The sequence below is a fragment of the Triticum aestivum genome, chromosome 1B (assembly GCF_018294505.1).
Source record: "Triticum aestivum cultivar Chinese Spring chromosome 1B, IWGSC CS RefSeq v2.1, whole genome shotgun sequence".
Classification (NCBI taxonomy): Eukaryota; Viridiplantae; Streptophyta; class Magnoliopsida; order Poales; family Poaceae; genus Triticum; species Triticum aestivum.
In genome coordinates this window covers 611,248,304-611,265,220 of record NC_057795.1, presented here as the reverse complement: position 1 = coordinate 611,265,220, position 16,917 = coordinate 611,248,304, and the positions used below count along the sequence as shown (strand labels likewise).

The 16,917-nt window shown below is 48.1% G+C and overlaps 1 pseudogene; it reads right to left on the bottom strand.

Annotated features, from left to right (window-relative positions):
* Positions 1-14,279: 14,279 nt before the first annotated feature.
* On the bottom strand, positions 14,280-14,418 carry LOC123151532 (uncharacterized; annotated as a pseudogene).
* Between the last annotated feature and the right edge of the window lie 2,499 nt (positions 14,419-16,917).

Below are 16,917 nucleotides of genomic sequence, written 5' to 3'. Positions count from 1 at the left end.
AAATCCTACCGAGTGGAGAGCAAACCTCCCACTCGGAGGCTTAGCTACAGCCCAGTGCTCGTCTAAGTATCTAAAATCCTACCGAGTGGAGAGCAAACCTCCCACTCGGAGGCTTAGCTGCAGCCCAGTGCTCGCCTAAGTATCTAAAATCCTACCGAGTGGAGAGCAAACCTCTCACTCGGGGGCTTAGTTGCAGCCCAGTGCTCGCCTAAGTGTATCGGGGAACAAGTCGATTGCAATGAGCGCTTCGCTTTAACCTGCAAAAGACACCTCAAACCAAATGCAAACATATTCAACGTCGAATCCAAGTTCGGATAACACCTAACGGAACCGAAAGTGCTCAGGCGCTAAGCCTGTTAAGGTTTGTCGGCTACAAAACTCACTCGGCATACCGAGGCAAATTTAAAGTATCAAGCTCAGAAGTTTTTTACCCCTCCCGTGGAGGGCTGGAAGGTGCAACAAACTCGTCCAGATCAATTCCATCTGCAAATCCGAGTGGTAGCAGCAATGAAGGTCTCCATGAAAGATCTGAAATCGTGCTTCTTGGTATTAGACACCCTAAGAGCCACCAGCTTGTCCTCTCATGCATCCTTGCAGTGAACGCGGACCAGAGACAGAGCAACATCCGCACCGCACCTGGCCGAAGACTTCTTCCACTCCTGCACTCGACTTGGGACCTCGTTCAGTCGAGTCATCAGGGACTCGAGGTCGTTCTGGAGTGTCTCTCTTGGCCAGAGTGTTGTGTCGATGCGAGAAGTTGCGACCTTCAGCCTGGCGAGATAATCGATGATAATAGCAACACGAGATTCCAGCCGGAGCACATTCATGGCGACTTCATCTTTCACGGGAGAGTTGATGGGGTCCAGGTTTACTTCCAGTCGACCAGTGTCCTCTTCAAAGTTCTGACAGAACTCTGCAAGCACAGCCACCGAGTCAAGACAAACAGTCGGAGGTTACAATTAAAATATTTGTTTGATACAAAGTATTACCTTCAAGCATGAGGAACAACTTCTTGGCGAGTCCACCCAGATAAGCATCTAGATCGTTCTTCTTTCTCTTCAACTCACTGGCCTTGTCATTCAGGGTGGTCTTGTCACTTTTCAGTCGACTGACCTCCTGGTTGGCAGCATCAAGAGCAGCTTTCAGATTGGTGTTTTCTTCTTCAAGCTTGGTCACTGAAGCCAGCTTCTCATCAGCAAGCCTGGTCTTCTCTAAAGCAGTTTTTTGCATCTCAGCCAAGTCAAGCTCTTGCTTCTTCAGGGCATCCCTCACTTTGTCTGCAAAGTTACAGTGAGATTAGATTCGGAAACAAGTAAGCGGCAAAGGCAGTCGTCAAAGGCCTCACCAAGCATACCTTTAGCTTCCTCCTTCACCTTCGTTAAGTTCTCTTGGGCCAGTTTCAGATCGTGCTCGAGCTGAGTGTGTTTGTTCTCCAACTCAGTATAACGAGCCGCAAGGTCATAGGATTTCTACGAAGGACCAATCGACAGATGTCAAAGACAATTCACTTCCGAGTGAGTAAGGAAAAATCATAGCATTTCTAAGACTACGGCCGAATACAAACATTCGACCATAGTCTCGGGGACTACACCCAGTGGGTGCACTCAGCGTGCCCCCACTAGTTTCATTAGTTAGAGTCGACCAGTCGACCACCAAAAAAAAGGAGATGTTCTTCAGACTATAGTCGACTGCCAGCAGTCGACCACAGTCTCGGGGACTACACCCAGTGGGTGCACTCGGCGTGCCCCCACCGGTCTATGAATCTATTCGACCTAGTCAAGTAAGGAAAAAACTTAAAGCCTATGGTCGACTGCCAGCAATCGACCATAGCCTTGGGGACTACACCCAGTGGGTGCACTCAGCGTGCCCCCACTAATCCGGAATTTCAATCGACACACCCAGTGGGTGTAGGACAAACTCTAAGAATTTCAGAAAGAAGAATCTTTAGATATCATATCCTAACAGAACAGGCAGTGACCGACTGACCTGAACGTTACTCTGAAGAGCTGAACTGGCGTCATAGGCTGCCTGGCTGGCTTCTTGTATTGCCTTCACTTGCTCCATCATGACCCCTGCTTGACGTATTGCTTGTTTAGCAGCACTAGCCTAGTCTTCTGGAACGGGGTAGATGGAGAAAAGCGAGGGCTGAGCAGCACTCGACGACGAAGGACGAGCACTCGTCAACGGCACCGCAAAGGTTATGGTAGGCCGAGTGACACTGTCTCCCTCCACGACCAACGTCTCGGGTGCTGGCACATCTCGAGTCGCCTTGCCAGCAGACGTTTTCTTGCTCCTCCTTTGCCTCGGTGGTTCTTCGTCGTCGTCGTCAGGAAGGTCAATAACAATGTTAGATGAAGCTGCAAAAATAATCAAAATTAGAGACAATAAGTCAGTCGACTGAAAACGGCATCACAAGAATCATACCAGGTTGTGAGGTAGCAGCATCCTCCATCTCGTGGTCTTCAGCCCTGGCCGAAGTATCAGAAGTAGCAGCACTGCAGTTCCGGAAATCAGTCGATTAACCCATGAGTCGACCAAGAGCAAGTTCATGAACGGGGAAAACTCAAGACTACCATTACCCTGAGATAGTGGGGATCACCATCTTCATCTTCGGCAAGACCTTCGCAGGTTCCGACGGTGCCACTCGAGACTGCTTCGGAGCCTTCTCAGTCAGCGCCGAAGAAGTAGTCCGAGGGCGCTTGGTTGACTGGGTAGCGGTCGCGACCCCCTTACCACGCTCAGTCGCGGGGTCATGGACAAGCTTCGAGCGTCTTTCCGAGCGGGAAGGTGCAACTTCCTCCTCCTCCTCTTCTTCCTCCTCATCAGAGTCTTCAGCCTCATTGTCGTCATCAGCATCCGAATCCCACTCCTCCAGGCTTTCACCCCACTTCCTTCCTCCTCTTCAGTCAGCGTCTGCGCTCCATTGGGCATCGAGTATAACTCCGTGGTGGCCTGTCAAGCAACAAAGCAAAACAAAGATCACTCGACCAATTCACAGCAAAGCAGAATGAATAAAGCAAGATTACACTCAGAGATAAGTGGCCATACCGTGTCCGGCGTATAGGTACAGACGAGTGGCGGGATCCTCCTCGCCCCTCGAGGGTTGTCCTTGTTCCCTATGATGGCAGTCACCCACATCTCCAGCGTGGTGTCGTCGACGGCTTCTGGATGAACCCGAGTGGTATCTTCGGTACCGCAGTACAACCACATCGGGTGGCCTCGGTACTGAAGAGGTTGGATGCGCCGCCTAAGGAAGACTTCCAGAAGATCCATGCCCGTCACTCTGTCCCGGACGAGTTGGACGCGCTCCATCAACATTTTTACCTGGGCTTTCTCCTCAGGGAGCACCTTCAGAGAAGAGGGTTTGTCCACTCGGTCCATGGAGAACGGAGGGAGACCAGTCGACTGCCCCGGCGTCGACTCGTCTTGGCAGTAGAACCAAGTCGACTGCCACCCTATAACCGACTCAGGAAGGGTCATGGCCGGTAAAGTGCTCTTATTCCTCATCTGAATCCCAAGACCCCTGCACATCTGAATGACCTTGGTCCTCTCATCACCCGGACTCGCCTTTTTCACCGTCTGAGAGCGACAGGTGAATATGTGCTTGAAGAGACCCCAGTGTTGTCGACAATCCAGGAAGTTCTCGCACATGGACACGAAAGCAACAAGATGGGCGATAGAATTGGGAGTAAAATGGTGGAGTTGCGCCCCAAAAAAGTTCAGAAACCCTCGGAAGAAAACACTCGGCGGCAAAGAGAATCTACGATCTACGTGAGTGGCCAGGAGAACGCACTCACCCTCCTGCGGCTGCGGTCGGCACTCGGTCCCTGGAAGCCTCGCTGACCCGTGGGGGATCAGTCCCTCATTGGCCAGGTCATTGAGATCTTTCTCAGTAATGGTCGAGCGGATCCAATCCCCTTGGACCCAACCCTTCGGCAGGCAGGACCTTGACGAAGATCCGCCCCGACTGGACGGTCTCCCCTTCGCTTTCCCCGTCACCGTCGCCTTCTTCGCGCGCTCTAGGGCCGCCGTCTTCTCCTTCACCATTGTCGCCGGCGAAGCGCACGAGGTGTGGATAGGCGGAGGCGAGAGCAGGCGCGGTGGGCGGAGGTAAAGAGGGAAGAGAGAAGAGTGGGAGGGCACTGTTCAAAAAACCCTCCCCCGGTGCTTGATATAAGGGCACTTCCGAGTGGCTGACGAGTGGGTCCAGGCGATCCTGTCACATCCCGAAACAGTCGCGCACGCACGATACGTGGCGAAAAAGGCGGCGTAGAAATGGAGGAGTCCATGCCTTATCCCATCTGATTGCCATGGTCCGCCCCGCTTCGCGCGCTTCCGAAATTTTGGATCCCGCAAAATCCGCTAACAGCAGATCAATCTGTCAGACGATATCTTTCCCGCGATCCGTCCCTCGGAAGTTCACCAAAGTTCAAAATTTCACTCGACAGAAGACAAGAATGGATCAAGGCGACTGAAGTAAAAGTTGACACCAACGCCGAAAGAAAAATCGTCGATCCAAGATACGGCATAATCAAAGCACAGGAAATAAGTCGGAGAAAATCATCAACTCCTTCCTCACTCGAACCTCGATCCATTCGGGGGCTAATGATGATGTTATGTACCTAGGGTAGGGTCATGGACCTATCTAGGATACCATACCCAAGAACATCCTTAGACGAAGCTACCTTCCAGTCGACCAAGAGAGGCTCCACTCGACCAAGAGAGACTCCACTCGACCGGCTAGAAGACACTCGACCATGAAGACGCACTCGACCGTCAAAAGTTTAGGATCTACTCTGTATCCAAACGGTCTCTAATTAAGTAGTCTTAATGGTCATGATGACACTTTATGTAGAGCGTTACCAGTAACGCTCTGCCTTAATGTACTTTAACCCTCTGCTACGTGGGTAGGCTGGGGTCCTGGCGTCCTCTATATAAGCCACCCCCTCCACTGGTAGAAGGGTTCGCACCCCTGTAACTCATATACACATAAACCAGTCGACCGCCTCCGGGCTCCGAGACGTAGGGCTATTACTTCCTCAGAGAAGGGCCTGAACTCGTAAAACACTCGTGTGTACAACTACTCCATAGCTAGGATCTTGCCTCTCCATACCTACCCCCCATTCTACTGTCAGACTTAGAACCACGACACTAAGCATATGGCCGATGACAATTATCGTCTTCAGCATGCACAGTCGATGTAGTGTTGACATCGTGCTTAAAAGTAGTATTTTCTGGCACGCAAGCTCTGCCAGAAAACAGGGGGGCATGTGTTGACACCGGACTTGGGCAAGGTACAAAAGGCAAGTAAGATGGCCTCAAGTGAAAGACTTTTAAGCATGAAAAGTTTCAGGCCGCCGAGTGGAATAACTTTGATGTTTAAGTCATCGACATCCGACCTCATCTTAGGGGCCGAAACTGTACTCCGAGTGGCATAATTTAGTGCTCCGAGTGCTTTTCAGCCGATTACGCCTTCAAGACGACCTCGGCTGAAGTAACACTCTAAAGGAATTGTCTTCGTCTCGTCGAGGCAATCAGTTTTGATATATAGATCATTTTAATCCGAGTTCGTACGCAAAAGTTAGAGGCAATACACTGCAGACCGTATCTAAACGGAAATATGGCGCGAGGTACCGGACACCCTGTCTGATGGGTTGCGCGAGCATTTCGGCCCTCAAGAAGGCCTTGAATTGAAAAACCTACAACACAAGAAAGTTTCATCTCGTCAAGCCGATCGATTTTCATATATAATTCTTCTCAATCCGAGGTCGTATGAGACCTGGGGAGACAAATCAAGATCAGACTATGTTTTCGGTCGAGTGAAAAGCTTACCATCCGAGTGAAAACTTACCGGTCGAGTGAAAGGTTACCTCTCGAGTAAAAACTTAACGATCGAGTGAAAGCTTACTTTCTGAGTGAACTTATTATCATCTGAGTAAAGATATTACCGTCGAAATGAAAACTTGCCGATCGGGTAAGAGATTGCCTTCCGAGTGAAAATATAGTCATCCGAGTGAAATATTATCTTTCGAGTGAAAGATTCTAACATCCGAGTGGAAAAACCAAGTTGGAAGATCCGAGTGAAAGACTCTAATATCCAAGTGGATGAGCTCAAATCCGAGTGAAACTGAACATGTGCCCAAAAGTTTATCAAAATGACCTCGGATGAAGGAGTGTTCAATACGGAAGTTGTGCATATCGTCAACACGGTAAACTTTGGTTTTGGAGTCATCATCATCAGAGATAGTATATGGCCTACAAATTCAATAAGAGACTCGGATAATCCTGTCTGCTACGAGACCGAGTCCGACTGGAAGGTAAAGATGACCGCGAAAAGTATTCAAGATGGCCTTATTTGAAAAAGTAATCAACATAAGAGTTGTTCATCTCGTTGAGGTGCACAAGTTTGGTATTTGGGCCATATTGATTGGAGGTCATATGCAAGCTCGACGGCCCGCGCAAGGAGGAAGACAGAAGTTGGGCCAGATTCAGACTGAATCCGAGTTGGAATACAACTAGGACTCTAGGACGTGAATTGATGCAATTTTTTGTAAGGAAAGCCTAGATGAATCCTTTACTTGTATGGGAAGTCCAGCCGCCTCTTATATATGTTGGGGGTGATGGCCGATTAGAAAACACCAATCGAACCAATCAATCTATTACGCTTTTGTGTTCATCTATCTTTATCCCCTACCTTTGTATCTTTCTTTCTCGTTCTTCGTTCGTTCTTCGCGTTGGAGGGCAGCGATCCACGAGGCTCTAGGGGCGAGCGAATCGACCTAGGGCAGCCCATAGCCGCCGCACTCCCTGACGGGGTCCTTCCCGGGGGTGTGGGGTTTCGGGTCTGCAAAAGCGCCCGTCGACTGTCTTGCGTATCGCGCTGTCGGTCAGGTTTCCTTCGATGTGAGATGTGGTGCATCACCCCCGGAGTCGAGGGTACACGTGACGTGTTCGTGTGTCAACAGGTGGGCCCGCCCCTGCTACAGAGGGACACATGCAACTAGTTAACGAGCGCTCCTTCGGGAGCCTCACACTGATCAGCGCCACTTGGCGCGCTCTCAGCCACTCGCCACGTGTCGCACTCTGGGTGCTCCTTTTGGATTATGTTTTTTTCTGCATGTGTTTTTGGCTTTTTAGACGTTTTTTTTCTGTTTCTTTTACATGCCGGTTTTCACCGGTCTTCCTTAACTTCTGAACAAAAAAGTGAAATTTGTTTTGCACGAAGAAACTCGTTTTTTTCATCTGTCAAAGGCACAGTTTTGTTTTCAAGAGAGGCAGGTTTTTGCTTTCGCGAGTGGCACGAACATAACTCTTGGAAACGAAAAAATGCATTTTCTGTTTTTTTTCATCCGCCGGAGGCACGGTTTTGCATCCGCGGGAGACACATTTTTGCTTCCGTGAGAGGCACGACCATGACTCTTGGAAACGAAAAAAACGTGTTTTCTGTTTTTTTTGTTTCGCGAGAGGCACGGTTATGTTTCCGCGAGAGGCATGGTTGTGTTTTCGTAGAGGCATGGCCGTGCCTGCACAAAAACAAAGAAAAACATGGTTTCTGTTTTTTACCTTTCGCAAGAGGCACGGTTTTGCTTCTGCGAGAGGCACATTTGTGATTTCACGAGAGGCACGGGTGTGCCTCTTTCCGAAAGAAAAAAAACCGTGCTCTTGGTTCGGTTTTTCGTCCGTTTTTTTTGTAAAAAAAGTTCGTCAAACTTATCAACATGGGATCTAATTTTTAAGATCTCGACACGAGAAATCCAACGGTGAAAACGGTTCAAGATTTGGACGTGCGGTTTAAGAGATAAAATGTTTTGAATAAACAGATCTACGAAAAAGGGAAAACTACCAGGTTGCGACAAGTGGCACACATGTAGCACCCACTTGTCACAACCTGGAAAAGTGAGAGTGATCTTTGCGACGAGTAGAGGACGGGGCGTCGACCCGTTGGCTGGACAACTGGGGTAGCTGCCAGCCCACCCTAGTTCGAGTCCTAACTCGGACGCACGGTGTTCGCAGAGTTTCTCCTATAAAAAGACCAACAAGGATTAGCCCTTGGGTTAGTCTCAATTTTTTTTATCTTTGCGACGAATACTCTTCAAATAATGATTTCATGGACAACCGGTCGGCAATGAGCGGGAAAAAAGAGAAGTAAAAGCGAGGAAAAAAAGGCCCAAGAGCCCACAAAAAAGCGGCCAGAACTAACAAAAACTATAGATGCCAGAGCAAAAAAATGAAATCACTAGTTAAGGAGTACTTGTTGCGAAGATCATTCCAATTCCCCAGGTTGCGATAAGTGGCGCGCTGCATGTGTGCCACTTGTCGCAACCTAAGAGTTTTCCTTTTTTTGTAGATCCATTTATTCAAAATGTTTTATCTCTTAAACAGTGCGTGTAAATCTCGAACCGCTTTCGCCGTTGGATTCCTCGCGTCGAGATCTTCAAAACTAGATCCCATGTTGATAGGTTTTGACGAACTTTTTTTTTCACGAAAAAATCGGATGAAAAAACCGAACCGGGAGCACGGGTTTTTCCTTTTACGAAAGAGGCACGTCCGTGCCTCTGGCGAAATCACAACCGCTCCTCTCGCGGAAGCAAAACTGTGCCTCTCACGAAAGAAAAAAAAACAGAAAACACATTTTTTTTCTGTTTCTTAGGAGGCACGGCCGTGACTCTCACCACTGGCGGAGCTTCAGCAAGGCTACATGGGCCATGGCCCGCCCAGCTTTGCAGCACCTCCTCCTATTATAGTCGGCCCATGGGTCGAGGAAATACCAATTTCATGCAATTTAGCCAACCCAGCCCGCCCAGGAATTTGCTGCAAGCTCTGCCACTGACTCTCACGAAAGCACAATATGTGCCTCTCGCGGAAGCAAAACCGTGCCTCTCTTGAAAGAAAAAAAACAGAAAACACATTTTTTTTGTTTCCAAGAGTCACGGTCGTGACTCTCGCGAAAGCACATTCGTGCCTCTCGGGGAAGCAAAACCTTGCCTCCCGCGAAAGAAAAAATAACAGAAAATGCGTTTTTTTCATTTTCAAGAGGCACGGTCGTGACTCTCGCGAAAGCACAACCGTACCTCTCGCGGAAGCAAAACCGTGCCTATCGCGAAAGGAAAAAAATAAAAAACACTTTTTGTCCATTTCCAAGAGGCACGGCCGTGCCTATCGCGAAAACAAAACCATTACTCCCGCGAAAGAAAAAACCGCATTTTTTTGCGTAAATTTTTTTTTGGTCGAAAAGGTAGGAAAGACCGGTGAAAATCCAAAACATCGAAAAAAATCTGAAAAAACTGTTTAAAAAGCTGAAAATGCGTGCGGAAAAATTAAAAAAACGAAATCCGGAGGGAGCGTCCAGAGCGTGACACGTGGCTAATCGCTGAGAGCGCGTCAAGTGGCGCTGATCGTTACGAGGCTTTCGAAAGAGCGCTCGTTAATTAGTTGCTCTCCCGTAGTGGCTGGTAAGAAGACCATACATTGGCACGGAACATTCCGTCATTGTAGAGTATCTTACCTGATCATGCATGGCAGTGCCAAGAATGTCGACATTTGCCGTGAGGTTCTTTCAAATTGTAGCTTCACGCTCTTGCACGTAACAGAAGTAGTTCCACGTTCTACTGCAAAAAATAATACCTCCATTCAGGGCTCATTTGGTTGCCTCGCTTTCCCGCGGGATCCCAGTGTTTTTCCAGGGCCCGAAACCCACATGAAGACGCTCGCCAGGGAAAACGAGCACGTCATTTGGACGAGCCGTTCGACGGGGTGGGCTGCCCCAACCCCCGCTCTTTCCCCGGGAAGAGGTTCCATGCCTGGACACTCCGGAAAAATTCTCCCGTCTTTTCTGTTGTGCGATCTGAACTCGTTGCTTCGCTCTGAATCCCCCGCTCGTTGCCTTCCGCCCCTATGGTCTCCCCTCACCTGTACCACCAAATGAGCATAGGAGATCTCCCTAGCGGAAGGAAGGGAACCACAAGTGCTTTTAAAATTCCCCTGGTGGGATTTAGTAACCTGGGTGTTCTCCCCCTCGTCACCAAACAAAGCCTCAATGTCTCAATGTTATTGTCGCCGGTGTAAAAGTGTTTTGGGAAGCGTAGAACCCTTTGTCTCGGGCCGCATGTATATATTAGGCAAAGCCTTGGCATACAAGTTACAAGAGGGGATCGATGGAACGATCAGGAGATCGACCAGATCGGTCGTTACAAGGAGATCAGGAACAGAAGAAAGGATAGAATGAATACAGAATTTAAACAGACTTCTATCCCTATACAACTCCCTATACGTATATTCCAACACTCCCCCTCAATCTAAACCTCGAGGAGCTTTGCCAAGGTTAAGATTGTACTTGAAATCATTCAACCTTCTTTCGGTAAGAGGTTTTGTAAAACCATCTGCGAGCTGATCTCGTGTGGGAATAAACCGAATTTCCAGAAGCTTTCGAGCTACTCTTTCTCTGACAAAATGGAAATCAACTTCAATGTGTTTTGTTCGTGCATGAAAAACAGGATTTGCTGAGAGATATGTTGCACCAATATTATCACACCATAATCTCGCAGCCTGTGGAGTTTTAACTCCAAGCTCATAAAGTAATGTTTGTATCCACATCACTTCAGCTGTAGCATTAGCCAAGGCCTTATATTCAGCCTCTGTGCTTGACCTAGAAACTGTGGCCTGTTTTCTTGCACTCCATGACACAAGGTTAGTTCCCAGAAATACAGCAAAACCACCTGTAGATCTTCTATCATCAGCACACCCTGCCCAGTCAGCATCAGAATATGCAGAAACAAGCATAGAAGAAGACTTGGTAATGTTGAGACCAAGACCTTCTGAGAACCTGAGATACCTTAAAATTCTTTTGACTGCAGTCCAGTGAGTGGTTCTAGGTGCATGTAAGTATTGACATACCTTGTTCACTGAATAAGATATATCAGGACGAGTGAGTGTTAAATACTGCAAGGCACCTACAACACTCCTATAGTTTGTTACATCCTCTGGTCCAAGAACTTCTCCACCTTCCACTGAAAGCTTTTCAGAGGTAGAAATTGGTGTATTAACTGGCTTGCAATTTTCCAATCCTACTCTCCTGAGAATGTCAGTTGTATATTTTTCTTGTGAGAGAAGTATGCCATCTTTAACTTGCTTTACCTCTATACCAAGGAAATAGTGAAGATCACCCAAGTCCTTAAGAGCAAATTCCAGCTTCAGATCTTTAAGCAAGCAAGTAGTGGCATCTGAACTTGAACTAGCAACAATTATATCATCAACATAAACCAACACAAAGATAGTGACATTGCCTTTATTAAAGAAGAACAATGAGGTATCTGCCTTGGATGGTATGAACCCAAGACGTAGCAACTGCATACTTAATCTGGAATACTAGGCTCTTGGGGCCTGCTTCAAACCATACAAAGCTTTATCCAACTTACAGACATGTTGTGGTGTGCTAGGATTCTCATAACCCGGTGGTTGCCGCATGAACACTTCTTCCTCAAGAACACCATGAAGAAACACGTTCTGAACATCTAGCTGTCTTAGACTCCATCCTTTGGAAACAACAATAGACAACACAAGGCGAATAGTAGTTGACTTAATAACAGGACTAAAGGTATCTTCATAATCAATTCCAAACCTTTGTTTAAATCCTTTGGCAACTAGTCTAGCCTTATACCTGTCTATGCTTCCATCAGACTTTCTTTTAATCTTATACACCCATTTGCAATCAATAACATTGTTTCCATACTTTGGTGGAACCAAGTGCCAAGTCTTATTTTTCATAAGTGCATTATATTCACTATCCATGGCTTCCTTCCAATTCTTATTAGCAAGCGCATCATCCAAATTGAGTGGTTCACCGGTGGTGGTAAGAAATGCACGTTTGATTTTGTCATACCTTATTATATTGTCATTGTATTGTTTTTCCTTGATAATACCTGACCGAGACCGTGTTTGCCGAGGAGTAGATGCAGGCAGCACAGGAGCAGTAGCTGCCATAGAAGATCCAGCCGGCACGTGATCCGAGGCGGATCCATGCAGCAGGCCAGCCGGTTCAGGCACCTGATCCGATGCGAATCCATGCCGCGCATGCAGTGAATCAGCACGCACCGAGCCCGCCGCCGCAGTACGCCCACGCTCGAGGACAGCTGATGTGGGGTCGGACCCGCACCCACGGTCGGTTGCTGCGGAAACCCGTGTCGCATTCGATTCGCTCCCCCCCCGCACGAGGGCTGTCAGCATGTGGGGACACAGCGGGTGACGGCGGGGCGTCATTGGCGCGAGGCGACGCTGCGGGACCGGTGGGCTCCACCCGATCAGCGCGATCGGCCACCAGGCCAGGTGAGGCCAGGCGCACGGGAGAATTCTCCTGGGATCGCGCACCGCTAGTAGGAGCCGCAGGCTGGGCAGGCGAATCAGCCTCGGATTGCCCGCTGTCAGCCGGATCTGCCTTGGTTTCCGTGCCCATCATGTCTTTTTCTTCACACATAAAATGACAGGGTAAAGTTGCACAAATAGCATCAACAGAATCAGAATTAGCATGGGATTTTTGTATATGATCACGTTTGTTTAATTCCCCCCACTATCAGGTAATGTTGTGGGATCAGGGAGAAGGGCAATCTCTGCACGAAGCAAGGCGCCCGCATTTGGGTGCAATTTGGAAAACGGAAAAAGTGTCTCATCAAAAATAACATCACGAGAAATATAGATGCGTCCGGTAGAGATCTCAAGGCACTTATAACCTTTATGAAGATTACTATAGCCAAGAAAAACACATTGTGTGGATCTAAACTCAAGTTTATGACGATTATAGGGACGCAAATTGGGTTAACAAGCACACCCAAATATCTTGAGATAGTTGTAGTCAGGTTTTTGATGATAGAGACGCTCTAAAGGAGTAGTGTTTCCAATAACTTTGCTAGGGAGCCTATTGATAAGATAGGTGGCAGTGATGAAAGCTTCATCCCAATACTTGAGGGGCATAGAAGCATGAGCTAACAGAGAAAGACCAACTTCAACAATGTGGCGATGTTTACGCTCAGCAGAGCCATTCTATTGATGAGCATGAGGACAAGATACATGATGGGCAATCCCAATGCTACGGAAAAGAGAGTGGAGTTTTTCATACTCCCCTCCCCAGTCACTTTGGACAGCGAGGATTTTTCTATCAAATTGGCGCTCAACAAGCTTCTGAAATTCTTGGAAAATAGAGAAAACCTCAGATTTGTATCGAATCAAATAAATCCAAGTGAACTTGCTATAATCATCGATAAAGCTGACATAATATTTTTTTCAACCAAAAGAATCTCGGGCATGGCCCCATACATCACTGAAAATAAATTCTAACGGAGCATGAGACTCACTAGTTGACTTGGGATAAGGAAGCTGATGGCTTTTGGCACATTGACAAGCTTCACAAACAGACTCACAAACTGGACTAGGAGACAAAGAAAGTTTGTCTTTATTAACTATTTGTTTGACAATAATCGAAGATGGATGCCCTAATCGTTGATGCCACCGTGCAAAAGAGGGCTTGATGACGGAGTAGACATGACGACGCTTGCGACCTAGTGCTCCGGATGGAATGGGGTAGAGCCCTCCAACGCATCTACCGTGATGAAGTAGTTCCCTTGTTGCCCGATCCTTGATGAAAAAATAACGAGGGTGAGTTTCAAAGAAAACATTATTGTCGGTGGCTAGCCTAGACATGGATGCAAGATTTTTGTCAGCTTAAGGGACATGAAGCACATCTCTAAGAACAAGATTGCGTTTAAGTGTAGGGGAATTAATAGAACTTTGACCAATATGACAAATATCCATACCTCTACCACTAGCGGTGTGAATCTGATCGGCGCCATGGTAGCGCTCACGGAGGGCAAGTTGCTCGAGCTCGTTTGTCACATGATCGGTAGCGTCGGAGTCGATGTACCAGATGCCATCTCCACCCTGCTCACGCGTGGCAGCAGCAGCGTGTCGATCCGAGGGCACAAAATCCTCATCATAGCGATGCCAGCAGTGAATCACCTCGTGGCCAGACTTTTTGCAGAGCTGGCATCGAGGACGCGGGCGGGAAGGAGGGCGGCGGCCATTGTTGTTGTTGAAGCCGCCACTGTTGCCGCTGTTGTTGTAGCCGCCCCCGCCATGGGGGCCAGAGCCCCCACCAGAGCGTGCGCCATCGCCAGAGCATCCGCGGCCACCGCTGCGCTGCCCCTGGTGACCACGCCCACAGCCGCGGCCACGGGAGACGGAGTTGACGGAGGATTGCCGAAGTTCGCCGCCATGAAGGAGGGTGAGGCGGGCATCAAAACTAAGCAGCTGGCTGTAGAGTTCTTTGACGGTGATGGGTTCCACCCTGGCGGCAAGTGCAGAAACCACCGGGTTGTACTCCATGTCCAAGCTGGCAAGGATTTTGGAGACAATCTCCGGATCAGAGAGGGCCGCAGCCGTGCTTGCAACCTCATCAGTGAGACTTTTGATCATGCCAAGATAATCAGCCATGGACATGTTACCTTTCTTGAGGTTGGTGAGCTCGATGCGAGTGTTGATCGCTTGGGCTTGACTTTGTGCAGCAAACATGGCGTGGATGGTGCACCACACCTCGGTCGGCGTCTGGAGCGTGGCGACCTGAGCAAGAATCTCACGGGAAAGTGAACCCATTAAGTATCCTTGGAGTTGTTGCTGTTATGCATACCAGAGGGATCTCGCAAAGTTGGCAACTTGCTCTTCTTTGCCTACCGTGGTGATGGTGATGGTGGCCGGTGGAGGCGGGCTCATCGCGTCGAGGTGGTGCTCCATCTGGGCACCTCTGATCTGCGAGAGCACAATGGCCTTCCAGAGCAAGAAATTGCCCCGCGTAAGCTTCTCCTGTGGTGGCGATCCGAGAGAGGTGGTGTTGTGGGTGGAGGAGGAAGATGATGCAAAGGTGGAGGATGGGGTGGTGGTGAGCGCACCCATGGTGCTTGGAGTCATGGCTGCGGTGGTGGTGGACATAGTCTCGGTCGTGAAGGTAGCTAGATGCAATCTCTCTCGATTGGATGAGGAAGAGGCTCTGATACCATGTAAAAGTGTTTTGGGAAGCATAGAACCCTTTGTCTCGGGCCGCATGTATATACTAGGCAAAGCCTTGGCGTACAAGTTACAAGAGGGGATCGATGGAATGATCAGGAGATCGACCAGATCGGTCGTTACAAGGAGATCGGGAACAGAAGAAAGGATAGAATGAATACAGAATTTAAACAGACTTCTATCCATATACAACTCCCTATACGTATATTCTAACAGCCGGCCCTGTAAACACACAGATATTAAGAAAGAGATCAGATAAAATCAACTGTAGGTGCTCTAAACTTTGCTTTGCAATCACATAGACAATCATTTTAACAATTGTATGTTATAATATATACATAAATCCTCATACGTAGACACCATAATCTGAACACGATTTATCGGAGCATCTTACTTATAAAATCACTCTAGCTATATAGAATAGACGAATCTCGATTTGTCAAGTCTCATGATCATATCATGAGCGACACTGCAACACTACATGCAATTGGAGAATATACTAGAAGATATCACAAACTTGTCAGTAATGTAACCAAACTCAATCTTAGACCTTGAACCATGCACATCAGACAAGAACCGGTCACTTTACTAAGTGCGCTGCCTAGCTAGATGGATGGTACTGCTACTTCCTAGGAATTCTTGAGGGCATCTGATTGGCGGCCACTTGTGGCATATGCTCAGTCCACAAGGGGGGCAAGCGGTGAATCATACTGCTAGACATGCATGGGTGCAACCAATTTTTCACACACGGCATGGCGCCCGCGAAGCTCTCACAGCCTCACGCTCCCTTTGCGCAACACCTCCTATTTAAAGCAACGGCCACCTTCATAAGTCTCCAAGGCACAAGCATCAATCTCATTGGAAGTAGCAACATCTTGGTGAATCATCCCTCCATCACTTGTCAACCAGAGCAATGGCACATTGCAGCGACACCAATCCTTGACGTCGTCATGGTGGCAACCGCATCTTTGCTGATGATAAGCTACATCCTCGACAAGACCAATGAGCCTGCCTTGGAAAAAAGCTGACACCAATCGTCAAGACGGCCCTTGACAACGTCGTCACCGCCGCCCCACCATCCAAAAGGTCCGAAGTAGAAGAGGCCATGACGAAGCAGAAACTCATTGCTATGGCCATGGTGGCCAGGTCCACTGGAGACAAGGAGAAATTAGGTGCATATATAATGGCCCAGAAGATGGCCACTAAGCTAGTCACCGGCGCGCCAGCCGCTGAGGAGTTCTCGGTTATGGAAACAACCTTCATCGAGGCTGCTCATCTAATTCCTTAAGTGGCACCTCGTTCATACTTCCTCTTTCATATATAGAAGAATGCACAACATGCGTTCAAAAATAATAATAGTAGAAGAATGCACAACATAACCATCCACCACTAGACGACGTAAGTACCCCCCACACACACTTATATTCGATCGTATTTTAATCAGTGTCTTAATTCTTTCTATTGGCAACTTTGTTTCATACGACTAAGCACTTGTAATAATCGAGATATAGGGAAACCTCTTGGGCCATCAAGATGAATGTATGTACCTTGTTAATATTCACAAATAATATATCAACAAAGAAATTGTACTACTTGTCATTCTTTTAATTAATTGATTACGATGCATGATCAACTCATTCTTTGAACTAAGATGTACTTGAAACTCTAGAGCGCTTCTTCGATGCCGTGATTGGCCTTGCGGCACAGTGCCATTACCTCCTGGTATGTTGCGTCGCGTTACCTCCACTGACACTGCCATGTATCATATCGGCAATCGAGAGTCCATGCGGCCGACGAAGCGAACCATCCATACCGGCTATATATATCATACTGGGACGCGTCTAGTGGGAGGCCGGCTGCCCACTAGTGCAA